The sequence below is a fragment of the Peromyscus californicus genome, unplaced genomic scaffold, assembly GCF_007827085.1.
Source record: "Peromyscus californicus insignis strain IS unplaced genomic scaffold, ASM782708v3 Scaffold_3__1_contigs__length_106647218, whole genome shotgun sequence".
Taxonomy (NCBI): domain Eukaryota; kingdom Metazoa; phylum Chordata; class Mammalia; order Rodentia; family Cricetidae; genus Peromyscus; species Peromyscus californicus.
Window position 1 is genome coordinate 48,539,330 of NW_026294551.1, and position 16,986 is coordinate 48,556,315.

Consider the following 16,986-nt stretch of genomic DNA (forward strand, 5'->3'; position numbering starts at 1 on the left):
AAGTCTAAAACACAGTATGGAAATAATAACTGACCTGTGTGGGGATGTGGAAAGAGGTGGAAAGCTGTCTTGGACTGCACAAAGGAACAGCCATATGGAGAAGGTGGTGAGGGCGTTGGGGGTGGTGGTGGGGACGCCGGACATGGATGTAAGAATATATTCCTGCTCCGGGAAACAGCAAGTGCGAGGTATGTTCTAGAAACAGAACATTGTGGCCAGAACAGAATGAGCTGTGACCAACGGACAGGAGTGAGGAAGATTTCTGTGCAAATAAAGGGCGTTTAAGGGCTTAAGCTGCCTGAGTGCTGCCTCTGGGGAATGAGCTTCCCATTAGCGGATGTGTGTTAGAGCTGCGCTGTGGGGGTTACAGAGAAAGCCTGGAACATCGTTCCCTCAACACCTTCAAGTTCAGGAGCATCTTTGGTTTGTTGGAAAATAGGATGGTGTCTGCAGAGTGAATGAACCAAAGCTGTAGGTTACTAGGTCCCAGGCAGGGGCCAGCTTTGGGGTCTTCGGCAGTCCTCGAGGGTCCCCTACTGCCAAGTTCCAATAGCACGCTTTTCCGGAGAGCCCCGTTAGGAACCTATGGGTCTTTCCACACCTCGGTCTCCCAGTGACAGTTCTTCTGTCTGTCTTGCAGGAACCTTTGCGGACAGGTGGGTTTCTCCCTCCTTCTGTCCCTCGGGTCCCCAGGGCCTGCCCCACCCCACACCTTTGTTCAGGAGGAGCCACCCGAGGCAGTCCCCTGGCGGGCTGGACGTGAGCATCCCCTACAGCTCTCGATACTCAGGACCCGCCGTACCCTAACCCTGGTGCTTTTGACCGCCCGGCTCCCTCCCGGTCTCCCGGAACTGCGCGGTGGGCGGGCGCCGCCGGGGACCCGGCTCCGAGGGGCGGGAGCGCGGGCTCTAGCGGGCACGGGCAGCGACTGCGTACGCGCGCTCCGGAGGCCGGGGGCGCGCCCGCCAGGTGTGCGAGCGGCTGCGGGCGGGCGGGCGGGCGGCGGGGCACAGCTTTGTGCCGGCCCGGTGTGCGCGTGTGCGCGCCGCGGTGACGGTGCACGCGACTGGGCGGGCTTCGGGGGAACCCCGCGCTGAGGAGGAGGGGGCTCGGTCCGGATGGAGAGCCGTGGACGCTGCGCCGGCCAGCGTGCGCCTTGGGTGAGCCGGCGGGACTGACTGTTGACATTCTGTCCACGTCAGGAGTGTGGTAAGGTCAGTCAGTGGCTCGGGGCTGGGTTGTAATTCCACAGCCGGCGTGCATCTGGACGCGAGTCCTGGGTGTGACTGAGCGTGGAACTGGAGTGGATGCTGTGAGAGTGGATGCGTGTGTTGGCAAAACACGGATGGCCCGGGTGAGCTCCGTAAGCCCAGCGCACAGAGCAGTTGGGCTCCCTGGATTCTGTTTGGGAGGTAGGGTGATGATCCTTAGAAATCCTTGTTAGGTGTGCGGGTGCAGCATTGCACACACACTGTGAAGAGGGGCGTGTGTGTGTGTGTGTGTGTGTGTGTGTGTGTGTGTGTGTGTGTGTGTGTTTGTGTGTGTGATGTTCGTTAGCCCCCGGTTGGAGTCTGTTGAGAGACGGCTGACCGAGATGGAGGTCAGACGTGGGTGTTTACAGGTGGCAGTAGCAGGAAAGAAGCCAGGAACCCCAAGAGGACCCTGAAGCTAGGCTGCGGGATGGGGAGGGGAGGGCTTGTTTTCACTGACAAGGGCAGAAGCCCCAGCCTGTCTGTCCTCAGGTCAGCTTGTTCCAGGGAGAGGAGGTAGGACTGGGGTTGCTGGTCCAGAGACTTTGATGGACCTGTGGGTCAATGCCAGCCTGCAGCCTGATGCTCATTTCTAAGAGGCCTTGGGTGGGTGTGGCAGTGCCAGCCATTGGTGGGGGTCCTGTTTACAGGACAGAGGAATTCTATAGATTGCCCTTTGGTTTTGCCCACACTTGTTATGTCTGGACTTGGAAGCTGGCAAGGGGCACCCTTCTTTTTTCTACAGCTCTCTTTTACCCTTACCAAATCTGAAGGGCATTTACATGCTATTGGGGTTTGGGCTCTGAATTCAGAGAACAGCTTCCATTGAACAGGCCCCCATCAGGGTCGCCTCTAAAGGGATTACTAGAATAGTCCTGGGCTGGTATTGGGGGGATGCCTTTTGACACTAGGGCTGTCCTTTGAGCCCCATAGGTCTCAGTTTCCCTTGGAGAAGAAGGCTCTCCTCCCCTCTGCTCCTCCTGCTGTGGGCGAGGAATAAACAGAAAGCTTGCACAGCTGTCTGGAGGCTGGGAGTGACTCAGGGCCTGTGAGGTCTTGGGCAGTGATTTCCCTCAGGACTTGGGCAGGACTTGGGAGAGGCTGTGACATCACCTCTAAGCAAGGGTTCTGGGTTGCCCAGTTCTAGGGGTAGGTGTCTGCCGGATGTGTCTGCTCAGGTTTCTGGAAACAGCCTCAGGTCCCTGCTCCCTCACTAGATGTTGAGGAATGGGGGAAGGCTGGAGCCTGGGATGGGATGACAGGTTGAAGCCAAGACCCTTTGTGATTGCTGTTTTTGGTCAGGGGCAGATGTTAACCTTGGGGGAAGGGTCAGGGCACAACCTATGGGATGCTACATCAGCCCAGGGGTCCTAGTTCAACAGGAAGTGGTCTCTGTTCCAGAAGGTCTTCCTGGGAGGCTCACCTCCATAGCCTTCCACCCTTTCCCACAGCTCCTTTCGAGGTGTGGTGGTGGCTTATGCCCGTAACTCTCAGCACTCAGAAGGCTGAGCCAGGAGGATTGCCGTGAGTTCAAAGCAAGCCTGGGCTGCAGAGTGAGACCCTATTTCAGAAGCCACAAACCAAAACTCAGAATCAACCCCCAAATTCCCCGAAGCAGCAAACAAATGAAGAAATCTGATCAAGTGTGGATGAGTCACAGGGGTTCAGAATGATACGAACTTTAAAGGACAAGGGGCCTGGTATGAGCGGCAATGGTGGCAGGGTGACACAGTGGCTAGACACAAGGGCTTAACTACTCTCTTTGGGGACGTTGTTGGTGGCAATTGGTTGACACTGAGATCCAGATGTGGATTGTTGCTCTATCCCCCACTCTCTGTGTGTTCACCCCCCCCCCCCCCCCCCCCCCCCCCCCCGCCAGGAATGCTAGGAGAAGGGCTTGCCCCCAGTGGTTTACTTGGGAAGTGATTTCAGGGCAATGGGGCAGAGAGTCTACAGGAGAGGAAGGCTAGCATTGCAGAGAGGTCTTCATGACCACCTGCTACTCCCCCCCCCCCCCCCCCCCCCCGGGTGTCTCCTGAGAAGCCTAAGGGTTGTATTCCAGAACTGCTCTGTTGGGGAGAGAAACCATTTGCAGCTCCCCTTCCCCCAAGGGCGGCGCCATGGCCATTAACTCCCTTATGCTTTCAGATGACACACAAGCGAAGCTCCAGTGTTTTCTGTGGGGACTCACACCACTTCTGCAAAGAGCGCCTGGCATGCGCATCATTCAGCTCTGATTTGTGACGCTTCCAATCCGGGGTGGGGGGCCTGACTGGTCACTACTGAGCTGGCTGGAGCAGGAGGTGGGGTAAGAGCTTTGCAGTGACACTCTGAAGCAGCCAACACACACACACACTGGGGCAAGTTACCTAGCTTTTTTTCTAAAGCCTCAGTTTCCTTATCTAGGAATTTTTATTTTTTTATTTTTTTATTTTATTTTATTTTATTTTTTTTATTTTTTTGGTTTTTCGAGACAGGGTTTCTCTGTGTAGCTTTGCGCCTTTCCTGGGACTCACTTGGTAGCCCAGGCTGGCCTCGAACTCACAGAGATCCGCCTGGCTCTGCCTCCCGAGTGCTGGGATTAAAGGCGTGCGCCACCACCGCCCGGCTATTTTTTTGTTAATATATCACTATGTAGTTCAGGCAGGTCTTGAACTCATAATCTTCTTCATGCCTCAGCTCCCCAAGTAGCTAAGATTATAGGTGGGCACCACTGTGCCTGGCTTTGCTGAAACAATTTTCTTTTGGGCACTCGCATGTAAGTCAGTCTGGCCTTGAACTCCAAATCTTTCTACTTCCACCTCCCACATGCTGGGATTTCAGGCACACACCAGGATCTCTGGCTCTCTATTGGATTCTGGGGTATTTGGCTAAGGGCACTACTGATGGAATAGTTCTGAGCAGTTGGGAAGGCAGCAGGGCCTGGTGGTACAGAGTCTCATTCACTTCTGTGGAGGTGGAGACCGGATAGACAACCCCTAAGACCTTTTCTGGCTGTGGAATCTGAGGCTCTACGGTCAAACTTCTGTGCTGGTGGGTGCCTCTAGGGCTGTGGCCCAGTTCCCCAGGCCTGAATAGATCTGGTTCACAGTCTGAGAATTGGAGCCAAAGATACCCAGGAGGGTGGAGGCACCCCAGAGTAGGCAGGGGAGGACGAGAGAGCGGTAGCTTGGAAGCAGGTGCTTGAAGGAGGAGTGGAGGGAGGGTGGATGCTGGCGTTTGGAGCTGGCAGATGGTCGTGGGCACTGGTCTGGGCTGTAGTCAGGAAAGGACAGGGCAGAGGGTGGGGGATGCCCAGGGAAATTGAAGGGCAAGACAGGAGACATAGCAACCTGGGAGGAGACAGCCAAAATGCTGGAGGACAAGGCTGGGCGTGAGTCGGCAGCCTCGGTACCTGGAGTTAGAGGTGGCTGGGATGTAGCACAGGCTGGGCCTGATGGAGAGAGTTGGTGGTGAGAGGGAACGGAAGGACTGGTTGAAAGTTACTTGGGGAGTCCTGGAGCATGAGCCAAGTGGGCTTCATATGTCAGGGTCTTGCCCCTTTCAGTCTCCTCCCTTTTCTTTCCCCCCTATACTTCCTGCTCCTCCTGGGCTATCACACCCTCTTTGACAGGGGAGGTGCCATCTGCAAAAACTTAGGTCCTGTTATGATCTGCTAAAGAAGTTGTGGATGTGCCTTAGCCAGGGCCTGTTGCCATGGTACCAGGTAGCCCTTGTTGCCCTACCCTCTCCCATCTCCAAGCAACGTGGCACTCCCTCCAGGAGAGGTCATGCTGTAGGGAAGTATCGAGCTGCCTCCTGCTCATGCACAGACAGCTCAGGCTGGCATTACAAAGGTCACTGACTCCATCTCTCTGTCTACAGGCAATGTCACACCCCACAGATGCTGGGGAGGTTCAGCAGTCACTTAAAGACAAGTGTGGCCTCTACAATTAAGGGTGGCTTTTGTTCTAATGAGTTTAGTTAAAAAACTGCAATGCCACCAGATCCATCTACTCCTCACCTTTTCAGTGCTTTGATATCTCTCCAGTGGGAAGTTCTGTTTCATGGCTGCTCTTATCTGTCATTTTGTCCTTTGTATGTATGCTTGTTATCACTGTTAAGGGCATCCAGATATGGATAAGGGTTTTCTTGCCCATCTGCTCATGTTGCAAAGCAGCCACAGGGCTTCAAAGGCATGTGGAATACCAAAGCCAGGCTTGCATTTGGAGGCCTCAGCCTATGACAGAGATTGTACTGACCCCTCTGTTTGGCCCAGGCTCTGGTTAAGGATTTGCACCTTCGTCCCATGACCAGGTCACCTCTCCTCCCTTCTCCGATTTAGACACAGGATAGTCTCCTCCCTGGGTCATGCAGGGCTGGCTGGGATCTACCAGGTCAGGATCAGCAGATGGCATCAGGCATGGGCACCTGATTGACCAGGTCAGTGACTGGAAGCCAACCAGAGCAGGGAGAGAGTGGCAGGCAGACAGAAGGACCGAGAGAGAGAGAGAGAGAGAGAGAGAGAGAGAGAGAGAGAGAGAGAGAGAACGCACCTGTGCTGGGTGCCATTGTGTGCCCTGGAGGCCTTGCTGTTGGATCATTGTGTAGACGTCTCTGTGACTCCTGCTGGTATGTCTCTGCATGCACTGTGCTTGTTCCGGGTTCTCTCTGTTTGATGTAGGCACCAGCCGCCTGCTGGGCGCTCTCCAGGGTACTGGAGAGTGTGATGGCAGGCGATACTTTACCCCAGCAGGGTTTCTGCCCTTCCTGAAGCTCCCTGAGTCTTCTCCTCTACCCTCTCTCCAACTTTTCTTACCTTGCCTCCCCACCCCCACCTTGAGAAAGTTGCTTACCCCTCTTGGGATGTATGGGTGTCCACTGCCTTTAGGGTGGCTCCTGGAGAGAGATGAGAGTCCAACCTCCAGTCCCGTCCTCCTGAGCTCTAAGGGCGTGTGTGTGTGTGTGTGTGTGTGTGTGTGTGTGTGTGTGTGTGTGTGTGTGTGTGTGTGTGTTGAGCATACACATGTGTCTAGGGGATGACTCAGAATGGCTGCAGGGGTAGGTGGAAGGGCCTGTGTTAGCTTCTTTGGGGAAGCATGTGGTCCTCTTTCCATCCCATGAGCCACTCTGGTTCTTGCCTATGTAGCAGGAGGCAGGCTCTCTGACCCCCTGTGTACACTCTTCCCCATTAACTGTGGTTAGTACGGCTTTGACAGGAGCCAGAGTGGTCTCTTGGGCCTTGGGCTCCCCACTGGGGTCTTGGTCTCTGTAGAATTAAAATTGTCGCCAATGGTATTTATACAGCTCTCCTGTGCCAGACTCCGGGCCACATGCTCCACGCGTGTTGGCTCATTTACTCCCTGGAACAACCCTTACCTGTGGGGCTGCCAGTCCTGAGAAGCAGCAGCTCATTGCTGTCTCCTTGTGGAGGTCATTCCCCAAGATCACAGCTGGGAAGTGATGGAGCTGGAACCCAAGCCTGGCTTGGCTCTCGATGTGGCTTGATGTCCTTTCTGCCCTGTGTGTCTGCCTCATCCTTGTCACCTCCCCTCCAGAGAGGCCACCCAGGGTTACCCCACCGAAACAGGCCTCTCTGGCCATGTGGTCTCCTTTGAACAACATCAATCCACTATACATACCTGCCTGCTCACTTCCCATTGGTACCTAGCATGGGTGTGTCCATCTAGTCACCCAAATCTCAGAACTAGCAGAGAACTCAGAACATGGCAGGGATTGAAAAACAAACAAACCAAAACCAAACCAAACCAACTGACAACAAAACCCAGAAATATTTCATGAATGAGGGGCTCATGACTGAAGTTAGGTCTGCTTCTGACCTCTGACCGCTGGCTCTAGTCCCCTCCTCTACACTGCCCCTTGAACAACAGGGCTTGCTGCAGAAAGAGCTCTAGGGCCAGCTTGCTCGGTTCAGATTCAGGCTCTGCTGCTCCTCTAGGGATAGAGTACAGCATATTAAGCCACCAGAAGCGTATAGCTTACAACAATGCCAACATTTATTTTGCCCATGAATCTGCAGTTTGGACAAGGCTCGCCAGGGAACACTCGTATCTTTTCTATGTAGTGTCTTCTGGGTGATTTAAGGCTTAGGGGTGAATTACCTGCTGTCTCCGTTGCTCAGGCCTGGCACTGGATGCTGGCTGTTGGCGTGGTGTCACACACGGCTCCTCTCCTCATGGCTACTCATGCCCTCTCCTGTGCACCAGTTCATGCTTCTGCACAGCATAGTGGCTGGGTGAGGGGGCGAGCACCCCAAGAAATCCTGAGGAAGTTATCTCACGTTTCTCATCCAGCCTTAGAAGTGATACAGCATGATTTCTGCAGTACAGCGTCACACATTCCGCCCCAGCACGTGACCTTGAGAACGCAACTTAGTCTCTCTGTGCCCCAGTTTCCCCATCAGCCAAGTGGGGACACTGTAGAGCTCTTCTTCCTCTTCTTCTTCCTCTTCCTCTTCTTCTTCTTTTGAGACAGGGTCTCTCTGTATAGTCTTGCAGTCCTGAAACTCTTTCTGTAGACCAGAACTCACAGAGAGCCGCCTGCCTCTGCCTCCCGAGTGCTGGGATTAAAGGCGTGCGCCACCACCCCGCCGCCGCCGCCGCTGCCGCCGCCGCCGCCGCCGCCCGGCATGTGGAGAGCCTTCCTAAAGGTGGGGCTTGTAGTAGGACAAGGAGAAGCTTGAATGGAAAAGGCATTTTTTTCTTTTTTTGTGCGCACGTGCATGTTCATGTGCGTACAGGTGCACAAGGCATGTGAGTGTACATGCGGGTATACACACATGTGTGGAGGGCAGTTGTCAACCTTACCTCATCTTTTGTTCCTTGGGTGTCAGGCACTTTAATGTTTCTCTCTCTCTTTTGTTTTTGTTTTTCGAGACAGGGTTTCTCTGTGTAGCTTTGCGCCTTTCCTGGAACTCGCTTTGTAGACCAGGCTGGCCTCGAACTCAGAGATCCGCCTGCCTCTGCCTCCTGAGTGCTGGGATTAAAGGCGTGCGCCGCCGCCTCCGCCTCCTCCGCCTCCTCCGCCGCCTCCGCCGCCGCCACCACCACCCGGCTTAATGTTTCTCTTTGAGACAGGACCCAGACTCATCAAGTAGGCTAGGTTGGCTTGCTGTGACCCCCGGGGATCTGCCTCTACCCCTTCAGCCCTGACATTATAAGCATACATCACCATACCTGTCTTCTTTCCCCCTGCAAAACATGGGTTCTGGGGATTGAATTCGGATCCTCATGCTTTCAAGGCAAGCGCTTCACCTACTGCGCTCTCCCTCCAGCCCTCCTCCTCCTCCTCCTCCTCCTCGTCTTCCTCTCTCCCCCTCCTCCCCTCTTCATCTGTTTCCTCCTTTTTCCCCTCCATCTTTTCCTCTTCTACCCCTTTTGCTTCTCCTTTCCCCCTCTCCTCTCTATTTCCTCCCTCCTCCTCCCCTCTTCCTCCCCCTCCTCCTCCCCCTCCTCCTCCTGCCCCTCCTCCTCCCCCTCCTCCCCCTCTTCCTCCCCCTCCTCCCCCTCTTCCTCCCCCTCCTCCTCCCCCTCCTCCCCTCCTCCCCCTCCTCCTCCTCCTTTTCTTCTTTGGGACAAGGTCTTGTGTAAACCTAGACTGGTCTTGAACTCAACTATGTAGCTGAGGATGACCTTGTACTTCTGATCCTCTTGCCCTTCTGAGTGCCAGGACTACAGACACTCGGAACTATGTGCAGTTTATGTGGTGCTGGGATACGAATCTAGACCTTTGTGTGTGCTAGGCGCGGACTCTACCAACTGAACTGCATCCCTGGCCTGAAAGGCTTTTTTTTTTTTTTTCTGTCTCAGGTTGTTTTATCATCCTGAGTTAGCCTTATTTCCTTCTACGTGTTGCTGATGGTGTGATGGTGACACCCTGAGGGTGGGGCTCTAGATGTACTCGGGGCCTGGGTCTGAGTTGAATCCCAGACAGCACCTTCATCTTTATGCAGGGAAATCGAGTGACTGAATCATGAATGTGCTGATTTTGAGCTACAGCCCCCACCCCATTTCAGCATCTGGGCGAGCTCCCTGCCTCTCCTCCTGCCCTAGCCACCTGCCTTCACTGGAGTTCATGTTCAACTTACAGGAAAAGGGCCCTTGTGCCTAGACAGGGTTTCTTAGTGTAGCCTTGGCTGTAGTGGAACTCACTCTGTAGACCAGGCTGGCCTCGAACTCACAGAGATCTGCCTGCCTCTGCCTCCTGAGGGCTGAAATTAAAGGTGTGCATCACCACTGCCCAGCCAGGGAGAATCTTGAGATTTGCTTAGGTCCGACCCATGGACATCTCACATTCAACACTACCCTCTTCTGCGTAGGAGCCTTGTATGTAAGAATAGCGAAAGAGTTTAAAGAGAAGGCCCTGGTTTGAATTCTGCCGTTGCTACCCAGCAGCCCTATGACCATGGGGTTTAACTTCTTAACTTTAAGCCTCCTATTCCTTATAAGAAAGTGAATATAGTTGTGATAAGGATTAAATGGAAAAAGAAATTTTGGCTTCCCTGGCTCATAGGAATCTCTCAAGAAATGACTTACGTTGGTAGGTGTGGTGGCACACGCCCGTGACTCCACCGCTCAGGAGGCTGAGGCCGGAGGATCCAAGGGCAGGCCAGCCTAGGCTGCGTAATGAGATTCTGTTTCAAACATGAACAAGCTGGGCCTGGGTAGCTACTTGGTGGGGCTGAGAATTGCAGGTTTACTCCCAGCCTGGTCAACTTAGCAAGAGCCTGGCTTAAAAGAGAAAAGGAAGAATGAACTGAATTTATTCTTGTTCTTTATAGCTGAAAAGGCCCAGGTTGGGGTAGCTGAAGTGTTTCCTCCACAGCTACAGTTAGTGTCGGAACGCAGGCCTGGACCACTTGTCCTCACGCCCGGTGGTGTTGCTTATGCTTCAGTACTGAGGATTCTCTCCATCCCTCCATTCCTTTGGCCAGAGGCAGAAAGAGGAAAAGGAGACATCCTGGGCTCTCCTTGCACTACCAAAAATTGCACATAGAGGGCGCAAGCAGGCACCTTCTGGTTCATCCTGGTGAGCAGTGTACCCAGATGCTCAGCTGTGTGGGAGAGGTTTGGAAGTGGCTCATCTGGATGGAATGAGCAGGTGGAGGGCAACGACCTAGAGGTGCGATCTTCTTTAGTGAGAAGCCCCTTCAGGGCAGCCCCTGGTGTCCAAGGCTACTGATAGCCAATAGGAATGCCCCTTAGTGTATGTCACCCCAGAAAGTCTTACTGGATCAGAATCATCAGGGGATGATTCCCTGACCTCCCTTCTGAATGGTAGATCGGAGTGCCTTTTCTTTTTTGAGGCATGGTATTGCAACATAGTCTAGTTTGGTCTGGAATTTACGATGTACTCCAAGCTGGCCTTAAACTCAAACTCACAATCCTCCTGCCTCAGCTTCTGTAGTAGCTGGTATCATGGACATGTGTCACCATGCCTAGGAATGGGAAAGAGTTTAAGCAGTCACATTAGTTGACAAGTCTTCAGGTCTGTGGTAGGCGTGGCCTTGAAGGCTTAGCGTACGTGATCTCGTTTTGATCCCCAATGCCTCTATAAGGAAGGTATGGATGGAGTGTCTTTATAGATGGAATGTCTGTTAAAGGCCAGTTAAGGACCTCACCTAAGGTCACATTACTGACAAGCCACAGGGCTGGGGTTTGAACCCAGGGTCCTCACATCCAATAGTCCTCACACTTAGTACATTTGAAACAAGTATATTCTCTATCATTGAACGACAACTCCAGCCCCTCAACATTTCCAAAAACCCATTTCATAACAATGGGTTTGTTGGCCGGGTGGGGGTGGTACACGCCTTTAATCTCAGCACTGGGGAGGCAAAGGCAGGCAGATCTCTGTGAGTTCGAGGTCAGCTTGTTCTACAGAGCTAGTTCCAGGACAGCTAGGGCTGTTATACAGAGAAACCCTGTCTCGAAAAAAACCAAAAAACCAATGGGTTTGTCTCCTGAGGCTTCTTTTATTTTAAAAGATTTATTTATTTATTATGTATACAGAGAAGGGCGCCAGATCTCCTTACAGATGGTTGTGAGCCACCATGTGGTTGCTGGGAATTGAACTCAGGACCTCTGGAAGAGCAGTCGCTGCTCTTAACCTCTGAGCCATCTCTCCAGTCCCCCTATTTTAAAGAGTATATATTATTTTTTTCTAATTATAAAAGTAAGGAAGCTCAGGGAAGTGGAGGGAGGACAAACTCCTGTCCCATAATCCTCCCTCCAAACACTCTGAATCCAAGAGTGTGATTGATTGTGCTCACTTTATTTCACAATGCCCATCATAATGAGTGCAGTATCCTTTGTGTTGGCTGGCCCACACCCTGGTGCCAGGAGGTCTGTGTTTCTTGCTGCCCCCACCAAGTTGGATACTTCCACTGTTTCTAGTGTTTAATAGGTGTGAACCGTGTTGTGGTGGATGCCTGGAAAGGACAACTGGGCCTTCACCTCTGAGCATGCTCCCTTGGGAGGGAGTAGAATAGGAAATGGAGCTGTTAGGTCAAAGGGCATGCGTATTTTGAAAAAAACCTTTCTACTGAAGCATAATATACTTCCATAGGGGTGTACACAGTTTAAGCCCCTGATGAATTCCCACCAATTCAACATACCCTTATAAAGCCAACATTCAGATCCCAAATCAGGCCACGAGTGGTGTTTTAGAAGTCCCAATGGCATGCTTTTCTTTTTCTTTTCTTTTTTTGAGGCAGATTCTCAAGATGACACTCTGGCTGGCCTGGAACTCACTATGTATACCAAGTTGGCCTTGAACACACAGAGATCTTCTTGCCTTAGCCTCTGAGTGCTGAGATTACAGGCATGTTATGTGATGGAGATCTGGAAAAGTTACCACACCCAGTAACTTTGTTTTCCTGACTTGAGATGTACGTGAAAGTCTGATTCCCCTGCCTTTACTTCCCAAGTGATGGTAGTATAGGTATGCACTTTATCTTATTTTATTATTGTTTTGAGACAGGGTCTTACTCTATAGCTTGGCTGGCCTTGTCCTCACAGCTGTCCTTCTGTCTTAGCTTTCCAAGTGATGACATTACAGGCCTAGCTTCACAGTCTCACCATGTAGCTCAGGCTAGCCTCAAACACATGATCCTGCTGCTTCTGGTTTACGTAACTAGACCCCAAGGCCTGGTGCATGCTGTGAAAACGCTGTGCTGACAAACTACACCCCCAGCTTCTAAAGTGACGGCTTCTGTGGTTTGTTTCAAAGCCATTATTATCTGATTGGTAAAAGTGTTGCCTTATTGTTATTTTAAAATGTTTGTGATGGAATCTGTCACTTCTGTAGCCCACAGCCCCGCACAATGGCCACCCTCTCGGCAGGCCAGCCCTCCTGAACAGATAGGAGGGAACTGTGCAATCGAAGCATGTGGGAGTCTTGCTCTTGAAGCCCAGTTTTCACAAGTGGCCTCTTGCAGTTGTGTCTGTCATCATCTCGCTTTTCTGAGCTTGTGCAATGGGACATTTGGCTCTGGCACCGAGAGAGGTGTGCAGGGAAGTGACCTGCATCCCCCTAGAGAGCCCTGTCTTTCTCGGCCGCTGTCCTTGTCCTCATCTGGCCTGGGAAGGGAGTAGGGGACTGCTTGATGAGGGTAGACCGAAGCCCCCAAAGAGTAGACAACTTGCTTGAAGTGGAAGAGGGAGATGAGAACCGAGTTGCCCAGCTTAGCCTGTTGCCATCTCGTGCTGTCTGGGTGGGGACAGATGTAGGCTGGCCCATTCAGTGCTACTTCTCTTGGGGGATCTGTTTCCTGAACTTTCTGTGACTGCCCACCCCTGTGCCCTGGGAAGAGCTTGTCTCCTTGTTCAGCCCTCACTGGCATCTACACGGTCTGAGCTGCCCAGGCAGAGGAGACTACACTGCCCCTTCCTTTCCTCCTGGGGACACAGTGGAGGGGCTGCCGATGACAGGTGTCTTGGTTGTCACCTGGTCCCAGCCAGCTCTCCAGTTTCATCTACCCAGAAGCCTGTGGGATGGGTGGGTTAGCTGGTGCTCTCTCCCAAAGCTGGGGGCCTCACAAGTCTTATCCCCTAGTACGGTCCTCCAGAAATACCCACAGGCTCCACAAGGGGAAGTTGGACCTTGTGACCTGTGACCCAAAGTGGGCTCTTGAGTGTGTGTGTGTGTTATAGGAGCTGGCCAGGGAGGGATGGAGCCCATCTGGGCAGGTGCTAGGAGGGCTTTGTACTTGCTTTTCCCCATATCATTACTATTCCATCATGAACCATACGTTGCTTTTAAGGCCTTAGTCTTCCATTCTGTACAATGGGTGCTACATAAATTCTGCATTCCAGTCTCTTTCTCAGTGACTGGTATTTGGCTGAACCAAGCTAGGTGGTTAGATCAGGGCTGGTTTATAGTGAGCTCCCAGAAATGGGTGCTACCTTGGCTCTGGCTCAGCAGAGGTATGGGAAAGTGCTGGACTGGGGTGGGTGGATGGGTGGGTGGGGGCAAGGGGGCTGGCCAGGCTCACATAGTGCTTCCCTTTTCTCTTGGCTCACAATTCTTCCCAGAGAGCTGGGTGGCCTCCTTCTGCCCACCCCACAGAAGAGGAACCAAAAGGGCAGAGTAAGTGGGGGGCAGGAAGCTGGAAGGCACTGGGGCAGGGGGCGGGGTCATGGTAGTTGGTAATTATAATGGTTCCCACAGCAGGGTAGGACACTGTACCAAGCATTTCCGTTCATCCATAGCATGGTGAGGTTGGTAGCATCCTTCCTGTATGACAGAGAGGATAACTGAGACCAGAGAGGTTAAGTCAATTAGGTGAGGTCACCCATCTTCAGAGCTTGGGAGCCTGAGAGCTGAGCAGGGGCCAGTGCAGATGTCTCTGGAATGGCTCTTACCTGCCTCCAGGGTAAGGTACTGAAATGAACAGTCACACAGGAGCGTCCCTCTGTCTGTCTGGGTTCTTACCCTGGGGGCTGAAGGAACTCCAGGCTCTTCTAGCCTCTTCAATACTTCTGGATCCAGATATCCTTGAGGAATCCAGGATGCTCCAAGTCCCCTCCTTACCAATGCCCCAGGCTGCTGTTGCTTCTTGGGGGATGTCTGAGTCTTATCAGTGCTCTTTGTGACGGCCAGGAGTCAAACTCAGCAGACAGAGATTAGCCTAGCCTCAAGCCTGAAATCCACCCTGTTGCTGCCTTAGTACTCTGCAGCTGTTTGGGCCTGGGTCCATGTTCCTTCTTGGCTCTGGAACACTTGGTATAGGTGGCCTCAAACCTCCATGTCTCCATGGACCAGGAAGCCTAGCATAAGAACATCTGTCAACTGTGTCTTCTCCAGCAGAAGTGTGATGGGCAGTGTTCACACATGGTCTGTGTGGGTGGTGGGGTGTGCCCAAGTCTGGTGCAACTGTCACACCACCTCTTTCTTTAACGTATACGTGAAAGCATGTCAGTGTGCACTCCAGAGACAGCCTCACCTTCAGCTCCTGCTGACTGATGTAAAGTGAGGAGTTTGGAGAGGGTATTCTGCTCTTCGTAGACTTAGTGATGCCCACCCCCAGCCTCCTCTGGGAACTGTTTGGCTCACCCTGGAGTTTTTGTACCCAGTGAGGTTGCTTGGCGGACGGGAGGAAGTCTCAGACTTGGCCGTGGAAGCAGGCAGAGTGGAAGATGGGCTGTTCGTTGTCTTGCTTGTCAAGCTTTTTCTTAGGACTTTCTCAGTGGTGAGACAGAGGAAGAAGAGGAGAGAAGACAGATCCAGTTCATGCTGGACCATTGACTTCTGACACAGCTAGACAGGAACTCAGATGATGCTCTTAAAACTTGATTCCTTCCCTGGGGCTCGGTGGCTTACACCTTTAATCCCAGCACTCGGGAGGCAGAGCCAGGCTGATCTCTATGAGTTCGAGGCCAGACTGGTTTACAGAGCAAGTTCCAGGACAGGTACCAAAACTACACAGAGAAACCCTGTCTCGAAAAAAACAAAAACAAAAACAACAAACAAACAAAAAACAAAAAAACCCAAAAAACAAACAAACAAACAAAAAACCCCAAAACCAAAAAAAAAAAAAAAAAAAAAAAAAAAAAAAAAACCAAACCAAAACAACAAAAATAAACCTTGATTCCTGGGCTGAGGAGATGATTCAGTAGGCAAAGTGCCTGTCTTGCAAGTGTGAGGACCGGAGTTCAATCCCTAGCACAGGCAGTGTGCACTTGTAAAAAGCTGGGCATAATGATGTGCACTTATAATCCCAGCCCTCTGGAGACAGAGACAGAATACCTGGGGCAACCTGGCCAGCAAGCTTAGCATAATTGGTGAGCTCCAGGCCAACAAGAGACCCTGTTTCAACGGAGATGAACAACAGCATTTCTGAGGATGATATCTAAGACCGCCCTCTGGTCTCCACATGCTGCACAGGCACACATGTGCATGCCCATTCACTGGTGTGCTTACATGTACACACACACACACACACACACACACACACACACTGAGGAATGAGAAAACAAACTTGATCTCTCTGTCCACGTTCTCTGCCATCTTCCTGCAGGTTGGCCTCAGTCTCCTATACTCTTCGTGGTCCTCGTCTCCTGTCCCGTGGTTTAGGACGTGGTGCAGAGAGAGCTGAAGGCATCTGTGGATTGGCTCTTAGGGTCTGCTCAGGTCTTCTGAGCCTGTTGCTGGGGACAGTAGAGTAGACGCTGGGCTGCTCAGGCCCAGACAGGAATCACCCCGACCATGGGGCTGATTGAGCACACATATATTTCTCTCTGAGGGAGATTAAAGGGAAGCAGGGCAGGTGGCACATCCGGGGTGTGTTTGGGACCTATTGGGAATCTCCTGGGCATGGAGTGGATGCAGGAATGGGCTGCAGGAGCAGCTTGCTGGAGTAAGCATCCTGTGGGAAGCCTGCAAGTTCAGTGAGGTCTGAACTAATCCAGGCTGAATCTTCCTTTCTGGCATGGCCAGCACGTGGACATGAGGTACAGCCTGAACCAAGGACACCCAGGTTTCTCTGCTGGGAGCCATAGCGATCTTTGGAGAGGCAGCAAGCTCTGCCTGTAGCTCTGTGGAGAAGGGGTCAGAGGTCATTGGAGGCAACTAGAGAAGCTTCCTGTTCTTCTTCACTGTTTGTCCCTCAGGGCGACCCAACCTATTGTCTCTGGAGTGACTGTGATCAAAGGGCTGTTATCAGAGGACTTCACTGTGTCAGCACCGCTGGTGTGTGACATCACTGTGTCAGTGCTGGCTCCGGTGAGGATTATATCCCATATTTCCTGCTAGAAAGATGAACTTGCTTGCATACAAGCAAGGGCTGTGCTCCTCCGTCCCTGCCCACGGGAATCAGGGAAGTGCTCCCAGCTTGGTCTAGACCCTCAAGTGGGCCCAAGAAGTGCAGTTCAGAGTCCGTGTGTGTGTGTGTGTGTGTGTGTGTGTGTGTGTGTGTGTGTGTGTGTGTTTGTGTGTGTGTGTACATGTGATGACATATTCCAGGCACATGAGCATTCTGAGTGTATGGACGTGTATGTTCCTGTGTGTACATGAACACCTGTCTGCATTCATGCATGCCCATGTGTCTAGATGGGCATCTATAGGTAAATTAGAGGTGTTCACGTATTTCTGTAAAAGTCTGTGTTAATTGACATGCACAGTGCACATGTGAGTGTGCACTGGTACATGTCTAATGGTTTGTATGTGAGCATTCTCATGCTCAAGTAGACATGTGTGTCCTTGGCATATATATGCACATGTACGTGTGTGCACGTGC

At 52.3% G+C, this 16,986-nt stretch overlaps 1 protein-coding gene across 7 annotated transcripts in view; it reads left to right on the forward strand.

Moving 5' to 3' along the window:
- Positions 1-16,986, forward strand: part of Rap1gap2 (RAP1 GTPase activating protein 2) — a 230,443-nt gene that overhangs the window by 16,224 nt on the left and 197,233 nt on the right. The window contains exon 1 of one of the 7 annotated variants that reach the window (XM_052756087.1): positions 1,023-1,214. The exons of 2 other annotated variants lie outside the window; for them this stretch is intronic. The gene's annotated coding sequence lies outside the window, so the exon portion shown is untranslated. Of the gene's footprint in view, positions 1-1,022; positions 1,215-1,291; positions 1,413-16,986 lie in introns of those variants that run through there. 4 more of the 7 variants (XM_052756088.1, XM_052756092.1, XM_052756093.1 and 1 more) reach the window with 4 other exon arrangements.